Here is a 17989-nt window from a genome sequence, read left to right as displayed (position 1 = left end):
CAAACAAAAAGCGTAAAACATGTGAACTTTTTATTTAATAACTAAAACCAACGTCCTCGGCTGAAACCCTGCTCCCCTTACGATGAACTTCGAAATTGCTGTTGTATAATGAGCTAGAATTTTGTTTCCTGAAACCACGATTATGGGCTGCAGTTTTCATTTTAATGAATGTTTGTGGAAAGAAGTTCAGAGTTTCGCCCTTGTTCCTTCCTGTAAGGAAAACGAGGAAAGACACTACTACCGAAGAATACGTTCAGCTCTAGCATATCTTCCCGTGGAAATGTTACATGGTGGTTGACTCTATACTCAGAAGGTCGATAATGGGCATGTGGCAGGAGATATGAGGAGAAATTGCAGTGAAACACGCCTTTGCTCTGACAACGCCTCCGAAGGATGAAGCCGAAGAATAAGTGCCCCAAATATCAAAAGTTCATCGCAATATTTACTCATCAGCAAAAAATCTTCGAGAGGACGAAGAGTGTCACGACCACCACTTTGAGCGATTAATTTTAAATTTCGATACGGAAAGAATAAAGAAGTCAGAAATTAAGACCGACGAGACTGCTGCATAGACTTTAAAAAAGACTCCAAACTGATGCAGCTTAAAATCATTTCTGACTATGAAACGTCCCCTTAGAAAAATTATAAATGACTGTGCTTAAACTGACACACAATATTTTTAGCGCAACGCAATCTGACTTTCAATAATCCCTACAAAAGAAAGGCCCTGACTAACAATAACCTACACCTTTCATGAATCACTTACCTCACAAAAATCTTCGTCACTCAAACTACTGCAATACAGCGTGCGCCAATATTGCCAGCTGAATAAAAGATTCTAACTACTGAAGGCACTAACTACTGATAGGCATAGTTAGCAAATGAAAGATTTTTATAGATAACAAACAATGTATTTGCCTTAATAGTGTTCAAAAGTCATAATATATGTTCATGACATCCAATCTTACAAATTTACTCTTTCTGGCGGACACACGTCCAGATCGCCCGCTATTAAAACTCCACCATCTCACTCCCCACATCCACCACTGCTGGCGGCTCACCTCCAACTGCGCAACACTACGCGCTGTTCACATCCAATTGCCAACTACAATAGAGAATTTTTCAACAATGCCAACCAGCCACAGACTGCACACAGCTAGAGATGAGTCGAACTCTTTCATTCCCGTGAACTACTTCATTCATTTCACTCTTTGCCGTGAAGCATTCAAATGAAGTAGTTCATTCATGAAGTACGGAAGCCTGGCGAAGTTGCCCAGTTCGCCGCTCAGCCGCGGCTACGCTCGCTTCGCCTCGCTCGTACAATAAAGCTTCGTAATACTTCATAATTTTACCAACAGATGGCCGAACTATGCAGTAACGTACACGCAACGTTTTGCGTCGTACAGCGTCTGACGTGAGTTAACTTAAATAGAGCATGGTCGAAGGGGACAAAGGAAAGATAAACAGAGAAGCATGTCACATATAAAGAAGGTATTACGTTTAATCTTGCTCGACATTTTCTCATGAAGCGCCAAAATAAGTCTTCATCTGCCAAGTGAAACCTTATTTGTTTTATTCATGGACTGAAAACTAGGGCTACCAACGAAATGCAGTCCAATTTTATGTTCCTTTTAAAATTTAATCCAAAATGGAATGAGTATGTTTACCATTGTCACAAAGTCTATATACCTACGTTACGTAATTATTCAGAAGTTTTCCTGTATATTTTAATTTTGTTGAGAATAATAACCCTCTAAATTCAAAACGTAAACTGTCACCTGTAGTCATTGGTACGATTTCAGGTAAAATCCCTCATTATTTTATTCGTAAAGCAGTTTTTCTTTCTGTTCACGCTTATACAATGGCTAGCAACTCACGATCGCCTAAAAGTAGTGAAATTTGGGGTTTCTTCGCCGGTTTAGGTGATGGGAAAGCAAAGTGCAACTGTTGCTCTAAGTGTATTTCACCGCGCGATTCGTCGACAGGCAGTAGAGGGAGGACTGAAGTGAAGGGAGAATGAGTGACGTAGCGCCGATGTAGTGGAAAAGGGAGAGTGGAAGAGAGTGAGTGAACTAGACAAAAGTGTGGAGTGTGCTATCTGTGAAGAGTTTGAAGTGCCAGTTCATTGAAATTGAGTGGTTAGTTCACACTTCACTGGAGTGAAGCGTTCATTTGAACGACTCATTCACGAGCTCCCCATCACTACACACAGCCAGTGATTTTCATACAGAGCGCTACGTGGTGTTACCAATATAAAAACCTAAAGAACCTACTTACAACTAGTGTGACCTGCGCACAGAAATTACAGTGCTGAAGAAAACATCACAAGAATTTGAAATTATGTAAAAATTGAAAAGTAGTAAAATACAAATCATGCTCACTGGCAATTTTGTAATTAAGTTTAATGACGGACAAAATGACTCTATCTCCTCGTGGCTTTCCTTGGAAAAGACAGGAGCCGGCTAAATGTATCTTGCAATTTGTAAAATATCCAACAACAGATACCGAGAAGAATACCTCAAAGGCCGTACCTCATCTAGGGAATCATTGCAGCATTACCTCTGAGAGATTGTACGAATATAAATCTGTATGGTAGGACAGCGTACACAAAATATTTGCAGCGGAAGTGGAGGTAAAATACGTGCAACTACATCGATTCATTCTCCTTCCGTCTGAAGACGTGTCGTTGACTGCAGCTCGCTGTGCTGCACTGCTAGACTTCTTAGGGTACCTGCACCTGGGAAAATCCGCTTATCCCAGCAGGGAACTCAGGCTCCATGGAAGTGTCACTCCGTACAAATGTTCCAACCCCCTGACCTATTCAGCACAGGGAGAGGCTGGCCGCTCGGGTAAATAATTCAGCACCTGGTAGCGGGACTCAGCACAGGTAGAAGGATTATATACTACAGCTCAACTCTCAAGACGGCTTACAGCAAACATGTCTACAGAAGCCGTTAAACCACCTGACCCAAAGGAGGTATGACGATTCAGACTGCATGGCGCCGTCAGCTGCCTTTTCCACACGCCACAGCACAACCACGTGGAGCAGTTTTCAGTGTTGCCTCAGCGTAAGTCAAATAGGTGGACATAGATGCCAGCGGTATGGTTATGACTGTAAAGCTGCCCTGAGAAGAAGTAATATGAGTAGAAAACCATATGTTGGCTCCAGGCATGGATGACTTGTCAAATTAAACGCAAGTATCAAATACATTCATGAAAACAATGGTTCGTTATAACAAATTATCAGTTTCCGGATTTTATGCAAGTTAATAGAACTCGAACTTCACTTATTCTTTGTGTCACGAGCGCCCACTAATATGTAACTTCGGCTGTCATGTCCCAACGCTGAGCTTCGTTTTCAAATATTCCTTTACAACGGAAAACCAAGGACTCATGTACGCATTTAATTCCCACACCTCTAGAAAGAAGAATGATGAAAATATTAAGATAGGTGGTGTTAAGAAACAATTGAAATTACTGAAATAGAACAAAGATACAGAGCCTGAAGGAATCCCTGTTAGATTCCATACTGAATTCGCTCCTCTTTCACCATAACATACTATAGACCTCCCGAACAAAAAGCCATGTCCATTTGTTGGAAGAAAACACAAGTCACACCCATCTACAAGAAGGGCAACAGGTGCACCACGAAACTTCCGTTTGATATCCTTAACAGACATCTTCTGTAGAATATTAGAACATGTCCTGATCTCAAACATAATGATGTATATCGAACTGTATGACCTTCTCCCTGTCAACTAACATCGATTCAGAGAACTTCGACCATGTGAACCCAAACTCGCACTTTTGTCACATGACATTCTGAAAGTCATGGATCAAGGCAGTCAAATAGATGCAGTATTTCTTCAGTTCGGAAAAGCATTTGACTCAGTATCACACATAGGCTTGTAAACGAAAATACGTATATATAGGTTCTTAAGTGAAATTTGTTATTGAATTCATAATTTCTTGGTAAGGAGGATGCAAAATTTTATTTTGGATGGGCAATCATCGACGCAACTAGAAGTAACATCAGGTGTGCCCCCAGGAAGTGTGTTGTGGCCCTTGCTGTTCATGTTATATATTGATGACATTGCAGACAATGTTAATACCAACATGATACAGTTTGCAGATGATGCAGTAACTATAATCAAATACTGTCTGAAAAATGCTGTAGCTAAAGTATTAATGAGTAGCAATTAGAATAAGGCAACACATACAAATACCTGGGAATAACGGCTTTTATAGATATGGAATGGAACGATCACATAGGTTTAGTCTTAAGTAAAGCAGGTGCTGAACTTCATTTCATTGGTAGAAGAGTACGGAAATGCAGTCAGTCTACAAAGGAGACTGGTTACTAAACACTTGTGCTGCCCGTCCTAGAACATTGCTCACGTGTGTACGACTCTTACTAAACAGGACTGAAAGGGGATAATAAACGTTTACACTTACATAGAAGGACAGCAAGGATCGTCACAAGTTTTTTTTTGACATATGAGAGAGTCTCATAGAGATACAGAAGAAAATGAACTGGCAGATAACTGAGGATAGACGCATATTATCCTGAGAAAACCGACTTAAAAATTTCAGAAAGCAGCTTGAAGTGACAAATCTAGGCATATGCTACAACCCCCTACGTATCGCTTCCTAAAGAATTGCAAGAACGAGTCTAGACTAAGTACAGCATGCAAAAAGGAGTTTAAGCAATCATTCATCCCGCATGAGTATCATGAACAGAAGAGAAAAAGCCCTAACAATTCATACATGGAAAGTACTCTGAGTAACGCCATACAAAGTGGTTTGCAGGGTACGGATGTAGACGTAGCCAGACCCAGTTTACTGAGCCTTTAATCCCTTGAGATTCAAATATTCAGCTCTTTTAAGTGTGTTAATAACCAGATTATATTTCCATTACCAGAATCTGAATAATCCACCTGTCGTGAATGATATGTTTGTTCTCTGTTGTTTATCAGTGAGTTACACTCCTCTGCTTACAATGTGATTTACATCCAAACAAACTTACCCACAGATCAGATGGTATGTATTTTGTACACATTAGTAGAGGGGTTGACTGCAATGTGATCAATGGCCTCATTGTTTTCCTTATGTAAACAGTGATGTCACTAGGCCTTGGCCCTTATGTAAACAAACCATGCACAGCTGCTCTACCTAATGTAAACAGTGACATCACTGTTATTTTTATGAAAGTGTAATTTATAGCCCTAATGTAACGGAACTGTCTCTTTCGAGTTTTCGCCTCTCTACTTCACTCCTTCCCTCACACTCCCCCTCCTCCCCCTTGCCCCCTCCGCTCCACCAGATCAATTGAGTGACCAAATTGTACTATGAAATTAAAAAGGGGGAATTATTATGTAAGCTGGGGCATAGTGGCGTACGTAATCTAGAATTTGTTATGTAATTACATAATTTTGTCACCTACATCTTAATTACTATAAATTATGCTATTCCAGTTATCAACATAATATACACTCGAAGAGAGAGGAAAAAAATGACACATCACGTAGGAATTACCAGAATGGGACGGACACAGGTAGACGTGGTGTACGGATAAACACAGCAAACATCATTGTTAGGATGAAAGTTAAAAATAAATTTTCTCATTGCCTAATCTAGAAAACATCCAGTTTTCTTTATAAAATCACAACCTAGCAATACATCAATCAACATACCCGTCTTAAATAATTATCATCAAATTTCCTTACTGTCATCTTTTTCCCAACTATTCGAAGCAGTAGTGTACTCAGGAGGAGTTTCCCATTTACGTGGAAACGATTTACTTATCATATCACAGTTTGGATTCTAGAAGGGCTGCTTGACTGAGGATGCTATTCATACATTCAATCATCAAATATTACAAGCTTTAAATAATAAAATATCGCCAGTTGTTTCAAAGGTGTTTGATTGTGTGTATCATGTTACACTTCTAGAAAAATTCAAATTTCATGCAATTGACGGCTTTACATACAACTGGCTTGAATTGTACAGAATGCAAAGAATTGTGCTGAACAGTACAAACAATGTTGGAATTGTACAAAATATAGTGACTAGTGAGAAATCAGAAAGGGAGTCCCACAGTCCCACAGTGTTCAGTTTTGGTCCAATACTCTTCTTTACATGTGTAAATGACCTTCCACTTACGCTCAACAAGCTGAATGTGTACTGTTTGCAGAGGGCATTAGTGGTGGGGTAACAAAGATATCACCCTACTCTCTTAGTGCAGGTTGCATATATTCATGGGTGAGCATACATTCAGGGGAAAATTTGATTGATTTATGAACTTAACCTATTGTTTGGCTATGTGTTTTATGACACCCTGAGAGTTAATTTATGACCCCTAGGGATAGTTCCTCCTTCTAAGGAATCCCGCACCCCTCACCCTCCTCCTTCACCACTCTGACTCCTCTGGGAACTACCCTCACTGATACAAGCACATCTTTGATGTCGAATTAATTCACTAATTACTGCATAGATAAATTAATTACACCTCCCCCTCCTGGGAAAACCACCAGCGCTTGCATACTGCTCCCCTAATCCCTCCCCCCTCACCATCTGTAAATTAGTGGGAAAAGAACCAGTCTGTGATGGAGAGGAAGGATCTCACAACAGAAAATTCAATTACATAGCAAAGGATATACTGTTTATTTATAAAACTCAATTTTCAAGAGTTGAATCTCTTTATTTGGAGGGAAAAGCTCACATCCATCAACTACATGTCCTAATTACGTAATTACACTATAAATTGGAGGCGATGTCTTGTTGTAAAACTTTTGTGTGTGTGCGCACCTTGACACAGAAGGATTGACTAAGCTAGGGCACAGTGCCACCACAAGGGGACGTCCAATTCATCACGCCTCGCCTCCTCCCTCCCCACCCCTCCCATAAAAAACTTCTGGGAGAAAGGCTCACTCTGTAATGGAGAGAAACGATCTCACGACATGAAATTCAAATCATCGTCAATAATATACTAAAGTATACTCCTTATTTAATCGGTTTGCAGGCGACAGGCCCCCACTTTGATGGAGTTCACGTCTGTCTACACCCCCCCCCCCCCGGTTCCCTTCCCGTAGCGTAGTAACTGTAAACACCAAGAAATGGAACGAAGTGCGATATCGTAGCCACCACTTGGGGTCTTCCACATGTGTGTCTAACATCCTGACGCCACCACGAAGGTCAAAAACCACCTAATGCCCCAATTACAGGTTGTAATATTGAATACCACCGACCATGAACCGAATAACGGGCTCCTTTGATCTTGGAGCCCTCAAACAAAGCATCAAGTGGTGGCATTCGGGAAATTCCAGACTCGCTTCCTATCTCTGTCTCTCTCAAGAGACCATTTCATATTCGTCTAATTGACCAACTTCTCCAAACATGCATACGGAGTTTTTCATCTCTCCTCAAAATTCTGTGTTCATAGCGGCTAATGCTGGGGGTAAAGGGAGATCTGAAACAATAAAGATATCATAAATAGCAGTAAGTAGTCCATTTGCACTACCCTATCAAATTAATTGTTTAACATTTTACAGAAGTCAAAGAGATCGCTTAAAACCCTCACCCCCACCTTATGATGATCCGTCTTCATAGTAAAACATATTTTCAACGTTTGATTATCACACACAAACAATACGCAAATCAAGTAACGAAATTTCCGCCACAAATAGATCATAGTGCTAATATATCTGAGGTCTCGTATGCACTGACGTTTGAGAACACAGGCACCCTGCTCCACTAAACGTATCAGGTGAAAAAAATCCAACCAGTGACATAAAGTCGTGAACGCAACGAGCTTGCCATCTGCCGACTGCTGGGCTCTGCAATCATACCATCTCCAGCGGTAGGGACATCACAGCATCTCGCGAGCACCAGTGAGAAGAGACCCACACACATATCGGCCATCCAGCAGCTGCACGCCCATTCCCCGGCATCCACGCATCCGCCATACCAAACGCTCAGAGATCGGAGAGAGACTGTCACCAAGAAGTCAACCAATCAATTTACATGGTTGGAATAATCGTCCAGCGCAAACACAATTTCGAATCATCTCATGCAAGACACACGTCCGATTCTATCGTTGCTCACTCAGCACACTGATCCCTTTGCTAGACCCCACTGCCATGGGCAAAAGTACACAGGTTAGTGCATTCTTTGTACCTAGCGCCCTCACAGGCTGAGCTAATGCTTTACTTCCAGCTGCTGACTTCTTGTGATCACTCATGCAATGGCACACTGTGAGTCAAACAGCAGTGGCTTGGATGTATATGGTAGTTCTAACCAATGAACCAATGCCACCCTGACATAGACCTCCCAGTTAAAAAAATCCACTTTACCCAGTGCAAAGTTGTTGACCGTACACCTTGATTTTCTCACACAAAATGTAGCTTTCTCCCTTTTATACAACATTTAATTTCGAAGACAAAAGAAACCAGGACCTACATACGTTTTCACTTCGCTAAAGTATCGACACTTGTTGTGAAAACCCTGTAGCAGTAAGGCAAAGGCTATATTTCCTCTAAGCATCATCAGGTACAAAATAAATCTGTTCTAATCAGCTTAATATCTGTTACATCCTGCGTCACAGGAATAGAATATTAAACTCATTTTTGGCTCGTAACGGAGTGCTAAGATCTACCTCAATCGCAGGATGCTTCTTCACTTTCGAACTCCCTTAAACTAAGCAAATGCTCCGTCATATACGAAGTCTCCCAAGGTAACAGCGCAGATAAGTTGTAAACATCAAGTTTATACTATGCATAACTTTATAAATTCGGTAATACATATGATTTTATTATGATGGTCGTCTCTGCGTGTGTTGGTAGAAGATCGAAATTTCATTAAAGATATCGCCACAACAAGAAAACACCTGATTCCTCCTCCATCTCCTGAGTCATATCTCTGGTACCCTGGCCATCACTTACACCCACCAGATGGTACGTCATTGACATCAAGTTCATAAATGATTGAACTGATCATGGGAGACACTTTACATGGCGAGAATTTTTTTTCAGCAATTGGTTTACACTCGCCAGTTAGCTCATATTGGAAACCCTGGAGGGAAGACGATGTTCTTTTCAAGCAGCACTGTTGAGAACCGAGCATTGAAGCTGTCCAGAGAAGGGGTCTACTCCCAGCAACATACATATCTCATAAGGTTCGCACTATTGAAAACACATCACAATGACTATACAAAATTGTTAAGGTTTTCATGGCCACTTGTTGACAAACTGTCTGTTATCTTCTGTCTCAGGTTCTTTGGCCGACGTTCATCTGATGATTTTTGTGTTGTCTCACCACCAAAAGTCACTGACATTGTCAAAGTTTTACCCTCCATTGCCTGTGGTAGACTGGAACTGAGCTCGCAGCCCCAGATTATGTGTACCTGGCCCCAACAGCCAATGCCTTCCCCACGGTCATTTCCAGTGCAGTTCACTTGCTACGTGCTACAGTCGTTCACTGCAGCATTGGAAGCCAGGGTCCGCTACAACAAGAAAGAAGAAAGCTTCCAGGTAAACGGATCGTGGCTCCCTGTGCTTCAGCGAACGACCATCGCAGGCAGCGAGAGAACTGCACCGGAAATGACTGCAGAGAAACACTTGGATTTGGCATGTTAGATACATAGGGTCTGCAGGCGCGAGCTCAGCTCCAATCCACCACCACTAATGGAGGTTGAATCTTTGACAATGCCAGCCACTTGTGCTGGCGAAATGTCAGAAAAATCATCAGATGAACATCAGCTGAAGAACCCGAGACAGAAGTCAATAGGCAGTTTCTCCACAATGACTATGTTACTGTCACCCTGCATAAAAAGTGGTCTTTGTTCTAAAGGCAGCACTGATGATATTCAAGTTAAAACTGTACATGCTTTATAAATCAAGGTATGGTATTGCTTCAAATGAAGTGGTCTTCCACACAAATACCGCAACATTGAATATAGATGGTGATCCTTGCGGTGTGTATTAACAGACCAAAAGTGGAGGCACACGTCGCCAGGTGTATAAGCAAACAGCATTTGTAATTCGTTCTATCTCAATACCATGTAGACAGTGTAACAGAGGTTCTGCAATACATCCACAGGGTTATCATTCGATGGTCAATTGAGAATGATCGCATATGGTAGACGGAGTGCTATGTGAGGAATCACTTAAGAAATGCAACACTAGATAGAAGTCGTAAGAAATGTACAAAATCGTGTGACCAGTACACAGGCTTTTCAGATCTAGGGTGTTACACTTCTGGTAGAAATTCTGTCTGCGATGTCTTTTAATAATTAAGGTCACTGGAGAATCATATGCATGAGACTTTCATATCTCAAAGAGTCACCTCTTTCGAACATACCTTATAAGGATCGAATACAGCAAACCTCCAGCAAGGTGTCACTGTCTCTCTCTATCTTATAACTGTTCCTCAGTCTCTCTCCCACAGTCCCTGAAGCTTTGACCGTGTGATCATTCAAATTTAAGCTGGAACTGAGTGGAAGTCTGCATCCTGTGGAGAAACAGGGTGAGCTGAGTTAATGCGACAATACTGTGTTTTGACAACTCGAGGGAAATGGGAACATGTTGCTGTAGCTCCACCAACTATGTACAATGTATAAGGCTGCACCAAACGAAGCTTTCATCTGCAACACGAGGTAGTACATAAGACAGGACAAGTACATATGGTGATGTTTCTTATCTAAAAAATTAGGAAGACTTCGCATCACACAGGAACTGCAAGAAGGATGAAGGTTTTGCTACTGAATTGCAGCGTGTTTCCAAACTACATACAGATCCTGCAGTCTGAAGGAGATCTGTCTCTCTCAGGGTGAATTTATGTCTGACACCCAAAAATTCTCTCCCTCTTCGTTATTTTGTACCACATCCAACAGAGGAAAACTACCAACTATAAAAACTTCATAAATGTTATGCAATAGAAAACACCACAAAATATTACCACGTCTCTATCCACTGATATATAGAAAACAAATACCGTCATCATGCTGACATCGATCATATGTGGCAATCCTATTAAATATACTGGTATTGGCTGACTGGAGCATGTGGTCAGTGTTCAAAGTCACTTGACAGACCAGTGTAAAGTCTCATCGCCTGTACTGCAGGAGGTCTATATCCCACAGACTGTCAGTCACAAGAGAGTGTTCCTGTGTTGTTCTTTCATAAGCAGTTTCATGCCTTGTTTCTCCACTGCAAGGCATCCAAGAAGTGCATGATTACAGCTATGTACACCGCTAGATATGTATCTTTTTTTTTCCAACTTCAAGGTCTGTGCCTTGTACTAAACTGACATTAAAACGTCTCAATCCATTGGCTCACAAACATAGTTGATCACTGCATGGTATAAACTATACTGCTCTTACAACACACAGGATGGTTGAAATAAAAGTTAGAGGCTGTGTTTGTTATTGGCAAAAATGTGGGGGATATTGCGACATATGGAAACTGGGAGAGTTTGTGGCATTGTCGAGCATTTCCAAACAACTATCCAAAGGTAATTGATGACCTCTACATTGAAACTCGTGTTCTGCAGTTACATGTTAGCAGGTGCCTCGGCATTCTATTTTCGAAGAGAACCTGAGCTTGATTCGCCACATTGCAACTATGCACGCGATCACTGTTTCAGTGCTGGCCATCCCCAGAGGGTGTTACTACCACAAAGACTCTTTGCATCTCAAAAAGTGATGTCAGTCAGTCATTATGTGATAATCAACAATGTACCAGTGGATGAATGGGATGGAAAAGACACTGCCGATATGAGACAATGTACTACAAGAAGCCCCACACCAATGATAGGAACTGTTGTGCACTGCGACCACAGATTGTATGGAAGAAGAGGCACACAGCATCAGTCACAATCTCATTAGTTTTTATTATGCCTGAAAATCTAGATTTCGACTAAAAATAGGTATCCTCACTGCATTTTCATTATAATTCAAAAGACTTGTTTCAGTGCATGTCACCATATGTTGTTACAGGGGTACAGGCAGAAGAACTTACTGCCCATACACCTGTAAAAACATATGGTGACAGGAACTGTTGCAAGTCTGTTGAATTGTAACGAAAATGCTTTGACGATGGATATTTGTAGCTGAAATCTACATTTGCAAGCACAATAAAAACTAATGGGATTACGACTGATTACAGTGTGCCTCTCCTTTCATAAGAAGCACAGCTGATAGTGCGATCAGTGTTAGCAATTTTACCAGCTTTTCAATAATTTCAACGCCAACCAATGACATGGCAGCATGGTTCCAAATTTCTGTTTCATCACTAAATCACTCCAGATTTTGCGAGTATCATAGACCGGATTGCAATTGTAGATAGATAACTGTACAGTATGTCCGTTCATGGTTAATTCTTAGAAACATACATCAAAAGCATACCAGACAGTGCCCTATACCGATAAAGTTAGGTTATTTACACATTTCTAGCACTTTGATCATAGCGCAGAATTTTTGTTATGATTGGCAATCGTTCCCTTTCTGTATGGAAATCACAGAGTATTCTCACATTCTTAGAATAAAGTTGGAGATTTGAAGATCTCCCTGCATTGTCTTTGACTAACTCTCTCTGCGATGCTGTAGCCAATTTAATTTGCAACTGACCAGAAGTAGGAGCTGAGACTGTAACTGCTGTTCAGCAAAGACTGTTCTATACAAGTCTTATTCACAACAACTATCCAAGTGTACAAGATCTTTCTAAATCCGTCCATACCGAGGAGGTTAGCATCCCTTATCGGTGTATAGTAGATGTGAGAGTGTTGTGTTGATATAACAGATGCTTAAATATAAATGTACGATTTATGCACGATTGAGCTCCAGAAGGACGGAATGTGAAACATTTTATGTACATCACTTGTGCTAACAATTCTGAAATATTGTTCCATTGTCTGGTGTCCACACCAAGATGATATTGGAAAGAGAGTAAATAATCGTGGAACATAAACACATTCCAAGGGCTACACAGTTCTGCACTTAAATATGCTGCAGCGCTGGAACTGTGTTTTTTCTGACCTATTTGTCATGTGGAACGCAATGCTTTTAACACACTAACGTAGGGAATATATTTGCAACACAGGACCTACATTCTCCCTGCAAGTTTTTCTCCAATAAACTGTGATGACAAACTGTAAGGTGATACAACAACTACCTTGCACACCAAAGAAAACATCGATTCTTTGTAACACGAACACTACATAGGTTTCCACAGGTGTATGATGTCTGCTGTTTATGATGTTCAAGCCCAATTACTATTCAGAAATTATGATTTGTTCACAACGATCATCAGTAGCTGAAAACGCATACGAAGAAACAGTGACATCTTACAAGAAAATAAACACAATGCTCAGTAGCCAGAGGAGACGTAACAGTCTTATCACAGTTTACCACCGCCACTGGTAACCCTCCTCTTGCACACAGATGTCATGTTCCAATGTTTGGTTGTATTGCTCACGTGTGGGATAATATTGCCATTTCGCCTTGACGCCATGTCTATAGAATGCCTCCTCTTTCCACTATTAAGGTGTGCGTATGTAGCATCAATCCAGAACACTCAGCTTTATCGATTTTGGTCAGTACTCATTTCATGGTATTTTTTCTCTAATTTTACATGTTATCAGGAAATTTCTTTAATTTTGCTAGGTTTTTGCGATTTTACACATTTCATCACATTTCTTCAATTTTATGTGTCTCACACCAATTCTTCGTGATTATACCAGGTTTTCCTTGAATTTTACCGATTTCATGTCATTTTTCATATTTTTTCGACAGTTTTCCATATGTATGTAGTCATATTGCTTGTATTTTTATTACCGCAGTAATAGGTTATTCTTTAGTTGACAGTGTGTCGACTGCAGGTGGCATCCCTTCTCTCTCTCTCTCTCTCTCTGTGTGTGTGTGTGTGTCCACCTGCAGAGTGCATCACCCCAGCAGCGTCAATTACTGATGACTAGTTAGCAAGCTATGTGTCTGAGCCGCAACCATCCACCACTGACAGCTCTACACACATACACATAGAGACTCTGTACATATATTACCAATCGCAAAATTTCGATATCAACCACTTGTACAGTACTTTCGACAGTGCTACAGCTATGAAAATAGCAAAATAATGTTTACAAAACGGTTCTCTAGTCATATCAGCCATCCAAGGTGTCCCACTGTGTCTATCACACACCCTTTCATTAAAGTCCCACGATAACAGTGTGTGACCACCCCAGTCCCGCAATTTTGTGTACTGGATGTCTGTTGGATGGAGGGAAACAGTCCTTTGTGTCATTCTTATGTACAAGACAGAACAGCACATTAATTCGACAGTATAGTGTAGCACTGCACTCGAATGCATCCAGTCACTTTCAACCATACATTCTACAGTTGCAATATATTTGCTCTATTTTCTGAATCTCTGTGTTCTGTGCTTGTGTCATGTATGGCTCCCATAAACCTGACCCAGTCCACCCACTGGTGGATCCACCTTCGGGCATAGAACACATCTCTGGATGTAATGCATGATGGATCCACCTTTGAGCCCTATGCCAGACAAAACACGTTGTGGACCCAACTCTAGACACCATTCCGAGTATACTCCATGGCTGATCCACCTTTGAACCCTATTCTGGATGTACCATGATGTGGACCTGCCTCCAAGCATCGTGCTGGAGACAACACATAGTGGACCCATACTTGAACTCTAACTTGGTCACCTTGCGTTGCAGGGAAAGCTTCATTTGCTGCTAGCATTACACACTGTACATAGTTGGCAAAGATACAGCACATGTGTTAACGTTTCCACAGAGCCATAAAATACGGTCCTGTCGGATTAACTCAGCTCACCTTGTTTCTCAGTGGCATGCAGAAGCTGGTACATATAGCACTATCGAACTTCCATTCGGTTTAGACTTAAATTGGAACGACCACGTGGACAGAGCTGCAGTGACTGTGGTACAGAGACTGAAGAACAGTTACAAGGTGGAGAGAGACTGTCTAAAACCGTGCTGGAACTTTCTCGTATGCGTTCCTTAACGGATAGGTTCGGAAAAGGTGACTCGTTTCGAGATATGGGAGTGCCATGAATATGATGTACCAGTGGCTGTAATCATTGAAAGAATCTCTATAGGATCCAACGCAAGTATGTGGTTGAATGGAGAGACTTGATTCGAAATCATTAGACAGAATTTCTACCAGACGTGTAACATTACAGATCTGAAAACCAGTGTATTGGTCATAGGATGTGTTTCATTTCTTTCGACTTCTATCTAATTTTACATTTCTTAAGTGATTCTTCACATACCACACCCTCTACTGTATTTGATCATTCTCAATCAACCATTATCCTTCCTCGCCTATAATCCCACGGATATATTGCAGGGCCTCTGTTACACTGTCTGTGTCAGTGGTTACCAGCTTGGGGTAGTTACCCCCTCAGGGGTAAAATGAAATTTTCTATAAAAGCTGAACCATTCTATTCTGTTTCAGTAACTAAACTAAATTATTTTCAAAAAATCGTTATATTATCACCATTATCAAAGGCTCTAATATTGATTTGATGAGTTATGAATAATTACTTTTTTTCAGTTAGTAGCGTTAATGGGATGGAGGTCACAGTCCACCACTAAACATGTCTGTTGTGCTCTGTCCTGTACAATGCTGCGTGAATGATAGAAGTGAAACATATACAAAACAAATGCTAAAAATCTCAAGAAAATATCTTTTGTAAGTTCCAGATAGTACCCGGAGTAGTCCAGATATCGCTTTATTTCTCGCTTCAGAACAGATAAATGAATTAATTTACAGCAGGACACAGCAGTAACTACATAGCGGCTACTATAATCCTGTACGCATTATTTATTATTATTATTATTATTATTGCTATTAGTGGCTGTGGTTAGACGCAAAGCAATAAAAGCCTGTATTCGGCCAGTTTCTGCCAGTTCAGAAGTAAGGAGCGCAGCACTCGGGTGATTTACAAACAATAAGTATAGTGCACAAATTTTAACTTGGTTGATTTTAAATGGGGTTTCAGTGTACAAGTCAAGCAAATGCCACAGTGGAGAGGAGTAATGTGAGGGAAGTACGTTTTGTAAAAAGTAGTTAGCTTTCTTATCTCAGAAGGGGTTCTGAATAGCACTTGTGATCTCCATGAACTCCTTTGCAATTCATTCTAATGCACACACATACCCACACACACACACACACACACACACACACACACACACACGTGCGCATACACTCACAAATAAAGTATCGTTCATCTTTCATCGGTTTAAAAATAAACATGTTCCTGGAAAAGTTCTTCCTTCTAGAGTTTAGTTGGTGCTAAGGTTGGTGGTAATTTGGAGGAGGGGGAGGGGGGAGCAACAGATGGTGAGGGCGGAGAGGAAGGGCGGCCGTTTTAGTTAATGTCCAATTGCACTCAGGGCTAATGATCTAAGAAAGGTTGGGAATCATGGGGCTACATTGTATTGAGATAGAATGCATTACAAATACTGTCTGTTAGCTTAAGAAACATCTAGTAGCATCATGAGGGGGTTGCAACTATTGGCTTAATACCACGTTCCTTCATGGCGGCGTCCAGACGATAGACGCACACGCAGGAGATCCCAAACGATGGCTACTATATTGCACTTCATTCCATTCCTCTGTGCTTACTCTTATTACATCATGGGAAACGGGGATGGGAGTGCAGACGTGAGCTCTAACCAAGTGGAGGACCCCTGTCTTCCACAAACTGATTAAATAAAGAAGATGCATCAGTATATTATTGACACTAATGTGAATTTCAAGTCGTGAGGTTCTTTCTCTCCAGCAAAGAGTGAGCCTTTTTCCTGCCAATTTTTCTGATGGGTTGGAGAGGGGAGGGAGTGGGATGGACGATGGGACTTCCTCTCGTGGTGTCACTGTGCACTAGCTCAGTCGATCCGTGTATGTCAAGGTGAGCATACAGAAGAAAATTTTCGAATAACACACCTCCAATATGCAGTGTAATTACGTAATTAGGACATGCAGTTGCTCGATGTTTGCTTTTCCCGGCAAATAAAGAGATTCAACCCTTGAAAACTGAATTTTATAAATAAACAGTATGTCCTTTGTTATGCAATAGGATTTCCTGTCGTGAGGAACTTTCTCTAGAGCTCAGACTGAGTCCTTTTGCCAGCAGTTTCCACTCTGAGGGGAGGGGGAGGGGGCAGAGGTGTGGGATGGGAGGCTGTTGGATTTCCTAGGAGGAGGAGGGGGGTAGCTAATTTGTTTATGATGTTTCTCAAAGAATTATTAAGCAGTTCTCTGAAAATGTACTCTTCCTAAAATTTGAAAAAAAAGTGTTGTATTCAGTTCTGTGCAACAAATAAAATCTAAGCAACAATACATGTACCACATGAACAGGAGTCAGCAAACAGGGCAGAATGTTCCAAATATTTGGGTGTACAATACTGATGACAACTTGAACTGAAGGAAGGATGTTACTGATCTTCTCGAACAATTTAGTTCACATACTTTTGCTCTTCTTGTAACTTCTTGTAATTCCTGGTCTTGGAAATAGATGAATCAACGTCTTAACATATTTTGAGTATTTTCACTCAATAAATTCTTATGGAGTAAGCATCCAAAGTAACTTATTACTTCGAAAGAAAGTACTGATTCCACAAAAGCGAGCAGTAAGAACAATTTGTGGAGCTCACCCAGAGTCGTAATGTAGGTACCTCTTCAAGTCTTATATATATATACGAATTTTACTTAAAAGCTATTAGCCTATACCAAAAATTTTTTAAAATGTAGATGTATGTGTAGACTAAAAAACAATCTTTTAATTAATGCTAACACTGATCATGAATATATATCCTGCAAACCGACTCGTTCCACATACTTTTGACAAAATAATCGTTTAAATGTCTGTGAAACGTGTAACTAACTAACTACAATAAATTTTACGCGCCCTAGCAACCCGATAATCCGTAAATTATCACAGATTTCGCCTAT

The sequence above is a fragment of the Schistocerca piceifrons genome, chromosome 6, assembly GCF_021461385.2.
Source record: "Schistocerca piceifrons isolate TAMUIC-IGC-003096 chromosome 6, iqSchPice1.1, whole genome shotgun sequence".
NCBI classification, from domain to species: domain Eukaryota; kingdom Metazoa; phylum Arthropoda; class Insecta; order Orthoptera; family Acrididae; genus Schistocerca; species Schistocerca piceifrons.
The sequence above is the reverse complement of the archived record's forward strand: the minus strand, read 5'-3'. Positions refer to the sequence as shown.